The sequence below is a fragment of the Lactuca serriola genome, chromosome 1 (assembly GCF_051521515.1).
Source record: "Lactuca serriola cultivar US96UC23 chromosome 1, Lser_US96UC23_V15, whole genome shotgun sequence".
NCBI classification, from domain to species: domain Eukaryota; kingdom Viridiplantae; phylum Streptophyta; class Magnoliopsida; order Asterales; family Asteraceae; genus Lactuca; species Lactuca serriola.
Genome location: NC_136408.1, coordinates 123,258,540 through 123,268,498, shown reverse-complemented (window position 1 = coordinate 123,268,498; position 9,959 = coordinate 123,258,540).

Below are 9,959 nucleotides of genomic sequence, written 5' to 3'. Positions count from 1 at the left end.
CGAAGAATCAAGATGAAATTCACTCACAAACACAAGTCTCCAACACAAAAATGCTTCGCAAACATCAACTTACTCATCAAGGAGTATTAATTCGTGAAGTACCTGCTCCTGTTTCTCCGGGGTCAAAGAAAAGGGTGGCTGAAGATATGGAAAAACACTTGTCACAAAAGAAGAAAAAGAAGAAGACTCGAACGCTTGTTTTATCTACTGAGTCCATAGAAGAAGATGAACGCATACCCAAAACACCAGAATTCACTTATATTGTTCAAAATTCCACTCCTGCGATGACATATGTCATTCTACCCGAAGTTTCGGTTGCCAAATCAATTTTTGAGGAGGTTCGAACTTCAGGCATCCCTGCACACGTATCTGATACAGATGCAAATGTCGACATGGGTAAAGATGGTTCGAAGAATCAATTCATGAGGAGGTTCGAACTTTTGAAACTATTGTTTCTGTTACACCATCCTCTAGAATTCCTATCACATCAACCACAGACTCTCCTACCTTCGAACACATTATCAATCAACCCATTACTTCCATTTTCTCTTCTCAATCCACTGATACACCCAAACCACCTTCTCCTATTCACGAAAACATTGAAATGGAGACTGAAACTGATAATGAGGGGTTTGGTGGTACATTCGAAGAGTTGGAGTTTCACGACGAAGAAGAAGAATTTCTTGATCATATGCTGATGACTATGAAGGAGTATAAAATTCTTAATCAGAAATTGAACTCCATCATTCAATCTCAAGCCGATCTTGGAGGAAGTTCATCTATTTCTAGTTTGGAGGTTGATTCCATGCTAAAGCTGTTCGAATCAAGAATCATTACCAAAGTCTCTGGGATGCTGAAAGCCTCTGAATCAGTTATTTTGGAAAAGGTTGATTACACGGATCAGAATAATGAACTTCGTGTTAAAAATCAACGATCTGATTTTATGGGTGAAGTTAAGGATCTAAAAAGCATAACAAAAGACCGACATGTTCTTTTTATTCAGGAGGTGAAGAAAGTGATGGAGGATGTTAACTTGCAGATTCACGAACTTCGTGAAGATATGAAAAAGGAAATACTCTCTGTTCAACATGATTATGCATCCTTGCATCAGAAGGTTGACATTATTTGTGATGCAGTCACTCGTTTTGTCAAGCTATATGAAGGTTTGAGTCCTCAAATAACTCAAATCTCAACATCCGAAAATGCAAGTTTTGAGGAAGTGATAAAGTTGCTCAAGGAGTTGAAGGAGATTTCAAAAAGCCAGTTTCATCTCCACTGATTACTCCATAATTTTTGTCCCAGAAATTTGTTCAGTTCGAAGCCATTCTCAATAAACAACTTGCACCACTCTTTTGTATCTCAAGTCTTCTTCCCACAAAAACTGCCCCTCATGTTTTCACAGGGGGCAAGGGGGAGAAAGGAAGTCAGCAGAAGACGAAGCAAAAGTGTTGGGCAAAGTGTTTCCTTCGAACATCCCTTCATCAAAACCAGTGATTGTATCTACTGAACCAGTGACTTCAACTATCGTAACAACGTTGCCAATTTCAAGACCAATTTCGAAAGGAATTGTGATTGGTAAACCATTAGAAACCGGTGGGAGTGGTTCAAAACCAAAAGATGTAACTGAAAAACCTGCTTCAAAAGACAAAGGGAAATCTATTCTTATTGAAAAGTCAAAAGAAGAGAAGAAGGCAGAAACAGAAGTTGAATTGGAGAAAATGAGGCTCATTCAAAGCATCATGACTCAGAGGGTTAATGATCCGAAGGGGATGGATAAAGGTGATCCAGCAAAACACTATAACTACAAAACAATCGAAGCCAAGGTTGCTTTCAATCACATGTACTCGTTTGAAAAGAAGGCAAAGCAGAGTTATGTGATCACTAATACTGATGTATGCTAGTTGGATTTCCCTATAAACGAAATGATGTTTATCATGCCACATTTCAAAGATGAAGGGAATTTCAATGAAAAAGATGAAGGCACACACATGAAAATTCGTTTTCATGTTGTTCTTGGTAAAGCCCCTGAAGAGGTTTGGTCATTGATTAAAATCAAAAAGGTGATAAGCATGAAAAAGGATGTGGTTTTCGAAAACACAATCCAAAATATCAAGTATGTGGTTTCTAGGGCAAATGAAAAGACATGCGAATTCACGATTGCAGATTTTCCTCTGATGAACTTGTATGATCTTATACAAGTTGCACTACTTTTGAAAGACAAATCTTTTTCTTATCTTCAAAATATAGATCCAAAGGAATTCAAGCTTGGAGTTGCTCACATCAAGATCTTCTTAGAAAATTACTATGAGTGCCTAGCACTAACTGATGTGGAGTTGGCTACTGCCAAGGGAATGGAGATAAAAGCCCCAATGGCTCCTTCGAAGACTCAGACTGAGTTGAAGAAATATGCTGATGGAAAAATTTGTTTAAATCCTTTTAGACTAGTCTTTGCGGGAAAAGACAAAGCTGGAAAAGCAAAGAGGTTTTTGTTTCAAGCCAGCGAAGTGGAGAGATATTCTACATCTCAATATACAAACTTGATTGTTCGTATGAACCACTACAAGAAGAACAATAAAGGAGACAAGAAGGAATTGAAGAAAATTATTTCTTGGTATACTGAGGTTCGAAGAGTTTTGATGTACTCTATTACACTACTTACAAACTGAAGACTTCGACTTTGATTACAAAGGGGGAGATTGTTAGGGTCGAAGTGTTGTAAGAAGTTCAAGTTTATTTAGAGTCTTCGAACATTTTTGTAATCTATTTTACTAGGGCATTATATTCGAAGCTTAATGTTTTATTCCCTAGTATATATTTTTTTGTACGCTTTCCTCTCCTATAAATAGGAGTGTTTACTAGAGTTGGAGGTACGAAGTCTTTACAGAATTTTCACTTGTACTTTGTAAAACTTGAAAGCGTAATAGAGCCAACAGATCATATTTACATTGGTGTTCAAATCTCGCAATCATATTTTGAATTCACACTCTGATTAATTCAATACTCGATTCTTTGTTTCAACATTGTTTAAATACGATAATTAAAGATTTTTTGTATTATCCCATCCTAATTTTTGAAGTTTAGGAGATTTAAGGGATCATGTTAAATTAATTGTTTAATTTAATAGATAATCCTTCAAGATTTGATAATTCAAATTAATTGTTTAATTTTGGGATAATTATTAAATCAAAGTTTTAACATTTAAAGATTTAAAATTAAAAGGTTTTAAATTTTAGAAATTTTTAATTTGATTAAAACCCTAGTATTTTGAAATGTTTAAAATACACCCTTTACTATTATAATATTACAAGATTAATATGTATATATGTATAACTTAAAATGCTAGTCTTACCGTTATTATGCCTCATTCATGAAGCCGATCTATAAGGGGGGTATAAGGTTATGGCCTATAAAATGGCCATTTAATGGGTGTCTGCTCTCACCCACCACTTCCTTGATTAGTGGAGGGTCGTTAGCTGAACGGGTAGGATAGGGCAAACCCTTCCTCTTTAAAAGTATAATGGATTATAAAAGTAACTAAATGTTTTTCCAACAATTCCCAATCTTAGTTACTTTAGGAAAAACTGAATTGATTCAATTCCATGAAATTACACTTTGCACCCTTGCTAAGACGTTAGTGGAGCGTGTGTGGTTAACCGACACACTAATTGGGCTCTAAGCAAAGGTAGCAAAGGGTGACTCATTGTTTTTCATAGTTTGATGGAGCGTGTGTGGCTAACCGACACATCGAATAGGTGATTGTAACAATGAGGGCACCATGTACATTTGCATGGTTATTCACACCCGCTTTGTGATCCTCGGCATCCTAGTCACAAACTAGAGGGGAATATTTAGATTTAAACATGCCATTGAAAAGTTCAATGAATCTCAAAAGGAATCTAGGAGTTTTCAATACATTTAAAACTTAATCTCTTTTCGTTTTTCAAGGTGGCAAATTACTGAATCGTCATTCACTTACCTTCAAATTATTTTCATGTTGGATTATGGCATCCCTCTTCTAATTTGTAAATAATGTTGTTGGATCCTAGCCCTAATTTCTCATTTGGGTGTTTAATTAGGGATTCATTTCTAATAAAACTTTGTCCTTTTCTATTTAAGATGTCGAATGTCAACAACAATGCTTCCGGCTCGAACTACTCCGGCTCGTTCTCACTCATGAACTTGTGTGGGAGAGTGATATTTGACGGGACCAATTTCAATGATTGGATCCGCAACATCCGAATGGTCACTCGCTACGAGGACAAAGAGTATGTCCTTGATGAGAAGCTGAAGGAACTCAACATCAACACTGCCTCCCTCGAAGAAATCGCTGCCTTTGAGGCCCACGAGTGTGATGCCACGAAAGCCCATTGCATCATGCTAGTGACCATGACTGCTGAACTTCAACAGTCCTATGAGGACATGTATCCCTATGAAATGCATGAAGACTTGCTGGACCAGCACCACCAAAGTGCGAGGCAAGAAAGGTATGAGATCATCACTTTGATGATCACTGCCAAAATGGGTAATGGAGAGTCCCTTACCACTCATCTGCAAAAGATGAAGAGATATGTTGATCAAGTGCTGGAAATCGACATCATCCTTCACTCCTTGCCTCCTTACAACAACCAGTTCCGCATGACATACCACATGAACAAGGAAGAGGTCACCTTGAGAAAGCTTCAAGGCTTGCTAAGGATTGCTGAGAGCAATCTCAAGGATAAGTTTGTTGCACCAACTCCCACTCCCGTTGTTGCCCCTGTCTTGGCAATAGGGCAAGGGAAGGGTAAGAAGAGGAAGGCTCCCTCAAAGAGCCACCACAAGAGAAAGTCTCAAGATGGCACCTCTTCTAGTGGAACCAAAGTTGGTTCTACTAAACCCAACTCAACCCTAAGGAGGCAGAGTGGCACCACTGCCACAAGATAAGGCATTGGAAGAGAAGCTGCCCAGAATATCTGCAAGCTATCAAGGAAGGCAAGATCAAGCCATCATTCGCAGGTATTTACACTATTAAATCTAATGATTCATCGAATGCTATTTCTTGGGTTCTTGATACAAGATGTGGTTTTCACATATGTTCTGATTTGCAGGGACTAAGAAGAAATAGGGATGTGGAGCATGGAAGGATAAATCTTATCATGGGAAACAGAAGATCGTCGCCTGTCACCAAGATTGGAGTTTATTCCTTAGTGCTTACTAATGGATTAGGTTTAGATTTAAACAATTGTTGCTATTCACCAGATATGGCAAGAAACATCATTTCATTTCATGGTTTATATAGACAACGTTTTAGATATTCATTTGATAATGAAAAGGGTTCTATTTATGCTTATCGTAATGATGTTTTATATTTTGAAGCATTGCCTTGTAATGGAATATATGAGACTGTGATGGTTGTAGATAACTTAGGAAATGATGTGTGGTGTGTCGATTCTTCCAATAGTATGGATAAATCATGCTTGTGGCATTGTCGTCTTGGACATGTCAACAATAAACGCATAGCCCAACTCCAAAAGGATAAAGTGTTGGAGTCATTCGACCTTAGGGTGATGATATGTGCGAGTCTTGTTTACTTGGAAAGATGACCAAGTCACCCTTCACTGGCACTTGTGAGAGAGGTGAGGGTTTATTGGATCTCATACACACCGATGTGTGTGAGCCATTTAGATCCACCACAAGGGATTCGAACCACTTTTATGTAACTTTCATCGACGATTATAGCAGATATGGGTATATCTACTTAATTCACCACAAGGGATTCGATCCGATCGAGGTGGAGAGTACCTAAGTCTTGAATTCCATGACTACCTCAAGGAATGCGGAATAGTTTCGCATTTGACGCCACCTAGGACACCGCAGTTGAATGGTGTGGCTGAGAGGCGTAATCGAACCTTGATTGACATGGTTCATTCCATGATGAGTCGTGCTTCACTACCTATCTCATTATAGGGGTATGCCTTAGAGACTGCCGCCCATATCCTTAACTTATTCCCTACGAAGAAGGTTGCCAAAGCACCTCACGAGATGTGGACAAGGAAGGCTCCCTCGTTAGCACATATCAAGGTTTGGGGTTGCGAGACTTTCGTAAGACGAGAGACTCACGACAAGCTCGAGCCTCATAGTGAGCAATGTATTTTCATCGGCTACCCGCAGAAGTCCTTTGGGTATCTCTACTATAGACCGAGTGGCATTGTTGTCTTCGTTGCCAGGAGAGGGGTTTTCCGAGAGTGAGAACTCATAAGCCAAGGGGACAGTGGGAGGCAAATCGATCTTGAAGAGCTTCAAGAGTCGAGCGATCAAGGAACCTCTAACACTGGCGCTCAACCTGAGTAGGAAACTCAGCTTGAACCGATTGACGAGTCCTTACCTCTTAGACGTTCCGAAAGGGTTAGGTTTCAACCTGAGTTATATGGTTTTCATATTACTACTGAAGGGGATACGTATGTAAGTGATAGTACACTAATAAATTTGTACGAACGTAATAGCTATAAGGAAGCCATGGCAGGCCCAGAGTCTGTGAAGTGGAAAGAGGCGATGGACAGCGAGATTCAGTCCATGTATGATAACCAAGTTTGGAGCTTGGTTGATCATGTACCAGGTCGTAAGACGGTCGGGTGCAAATGGATCTTCAAGAAGAAGACTGACATGGATGGGAATGTGCACACTTATAAAGTGCGATTGGTTGCGAAGGGTTTACTCAAACTCCCGGAGTAGACTATGATGAGACATTTTCACTAGTTGCAAAGATAAACTCTATTAGGGTGATGATGGTCATTGCTGCATTTCATGATTATGAAATATGGCAAATTGATGTCAAAACCGCTTTCCTTAATGGGAATTTGGCTGAGGATGTTTACATGGCTCAACCAGAGGGTTTTGTCAAAGCGAAGCATCCCAATAGAGTGTGTAAGCTTGAGAAGTCCATTTATGGACTTAAGTAAGCGTCTCGTAAATAGAATCTTTGTTTCGATGAGAAAGTCAAAGAGTTTGGTTTTCTGCGAAGCGAGGATGAATCATGTGTATATGTCAGGGCCAGTGGGAGTATATTAAGCTTCCTCGTATTATATGTTGATGACATACTACTCATAGGAAACGACATCCCGACGCTGAAGGAAGTAAAGTCCTGGCTTGGGAAATGCTTCACTATGAAGGACCTCATAGAGGTTGCCTATATTTTGGGAATAAGGATGTGAGAAACAGGAGTAAAAGAATAATAGGACTTAGTTAGAATACTTACTTGCACAGGGTACTAAAACGTTTTAGTATGGAGAATTCCAAGAAAGGGGAGTTGCCAATCCAAAGTAATGCCAAGTTGAGTAAGACTCAAAGTCCGAGTATCGAAGTCGAGATATCAGAGATGAGCCGAGTACCTTACACTTCTGTAGTTGGTTCGATCATGCATGCTATGACTAGTACTCACCCTGATGTCGCCTTCACTTTGAGCATGGTCAACATATATCAGGGGAACCCTGGCAAAGCACATTGGACCGCAGTCAAGAATATTCTTAAGTACCTTCAGAGGACCAAGGAATAGTTTCTAGTCCTCGGTGGGAGTGATGACTTAAAGGTGAGAGGGTACAGTGACGCCAGTTTTCAAACCGACAAGGACAACTACTGTTCGCAGTCGGGCTGGGTCTTTACCCTTAATGGAGGAGCAGTGACTTGGAAAAGTTCCAAGCAAGAGGCAATAGCTGATTCAATGTGCGAATCAGAGTACACTGCAGCGAGCGAAGCATCAAAAGAGGCAATATGGCTGAAGAATTTCATTGGAGACCTTGGAGTTGTGCCAGCCATACAGGAGCCCATGGAAATTTTCTGTGATAATGAAGGAGCGGTTGCCTTGACCAAGGAAACGAGAGATCATGGTAGATCTCGACATATCGACATAAAATATCACTTTATTCGACATCGGGTAGAAGAAGGACTCGTTGTAGTGAAGAGGCTATCGTCGGAGGATAACCCAACAAATCCGCTTACAAAGGGACTGAGTAGGGTTAAGCACTTGCAGCACGCTAGGAGCATTGGGCTGAAGGACGATATTAGTTTAGATTAGATAGTTTGGAAATGTGTAATAGATAAATGTAATTGACATTCGAAGATTAAATAAATGAGTATTATTTATTAGTAAAGTTACTGTCTTATGTTAATTATTTACCTATTGTTTCTTTTTGCATGTTTTGACTTCCTGAATAATAGATTATTCGAACGGTCCACAGTCGTTCATAAATTGGAAGTAGGTATGAATGAAGATTGTCATGAATTGGTGTGTAGATTGTCTAGAGTGTATTAGACATAGAAAATGGTTGCTACAACGTTCATGAGTGCTTATGAACAAGTTTTGAGCATTGGAATAAACCCACGCTTACTGGAATCACATCATGGAATTTATCACGAGTGATCGCAAGACGATAATATCATATGGTCTTAAAACCTAGATGTATAGTTTATTGTCTGTTGATCGGTTGTGAATTGATAATGCGAAAACACATCAGTAACTTGATGTTATAAAACGCATTGTTGTGTATGATTTGATTAGTGGATAGTAAATGCATATAAGTCAAAGTTTATCTGTTCCTTTTATCCTAAGAGGGTAAAAGCGATATCAGGTCCTCTCGATGATTTGGTTTGACTTATGTGTTGGGCCCGGTCAGGACTGAATTGTTGTGTTCAATTAAGTTCAATGTCAAACGAATCTGAGATCAAGAAACAGATTTCTGGGCAATAAGTATGACTATGTTCCATGTGATTGTCCACACGATATCTAGAATAGAGGATTATATGATCCCTTATCTGAAGGACAGGTTACTGATAAGATCAGAGTTCGACAACATCTTTGAGAGCTAAGATTGCTAATCGGATTGTGCTTGCATTTATAGTTACTAGACTTATCCAATTGGGAGACTGTTGGATTAGTGTTTAAGCCCGTAACCATATTTGGTAAGTACTTGACCCGGTCGTGCATGGTCCTTTTGGGTTGCCTTCACCAAAGCAACTTGGCTGGAGAAATAATAAAGAAAGAGGTTATTATGGCTTATTAATATATTATAAGAATAATATATTAAAAGAGAAATCATATTTATTTGGTTAACATTGGTCAATAATTAATTAAGAATTAATTTTGTGATCAAAAGAAGTTAATTGAACTTGGGGGACTGAACTGTAGTTATGTGATAGTTACAAAGTTGGGCAAGGAAGCCCTATATGATAGGGTGGACGAATTAAAGGGGATAAGGCCTTAGGATTTGTCTATGATAAGGCTTTTGGACTTATCTTATGGGCTGCTTGGTGGGCAAGCAACCAGATAGGGATAAGGACTGAAACCCTAATTCCTACACCTATATAAAGGACCCTTGGCATTAGAAATTCGGCCACTTGATCCCTAGAGTTCCTAGAGCCGAATTTCTCCTCCCCTCTCTCTCTCTCTCTCTCTTGCTTCTTCATCTGCTCTTGGTGATTGTGAGCCATTAGAGGTACTACACTTGTGGTACTTGCTTTCAAAGACAAGAAGATTCAAGAAACAAGTTGTTATTACATCATAACAACAAGAGGTATGTATTCTACTCTCCTATATGATTTTCGAAATTACTAGGAGCATGCTAGGTTTCTTTTGTGTTCATAATGTTGTATGACTAATCGTGAAAACGTAGATCCGTATCTAGGGTTGCAAGCACACATATGGTTGTTTGTATATAACTCATCACTAAAGTATTCAAAAAAATGTTAAGTGTTTATGAATTGTTTATTTATATACATTCTGAAGTATTTATATTATTTGTTAATCATGTTTATGTAAACATCTTATAAAAATATGTTTATATATTATCCTTAAGAGAAATTAAATAGGAGGATATTTAATTTTTCTATTCTTAATTACTATTTTAAATATGTGGTTGTGATTACATAAAAAAAATATAAATTATTTTTTAATTAAAAAATATTCTACAAAATCATAATAAATTTTA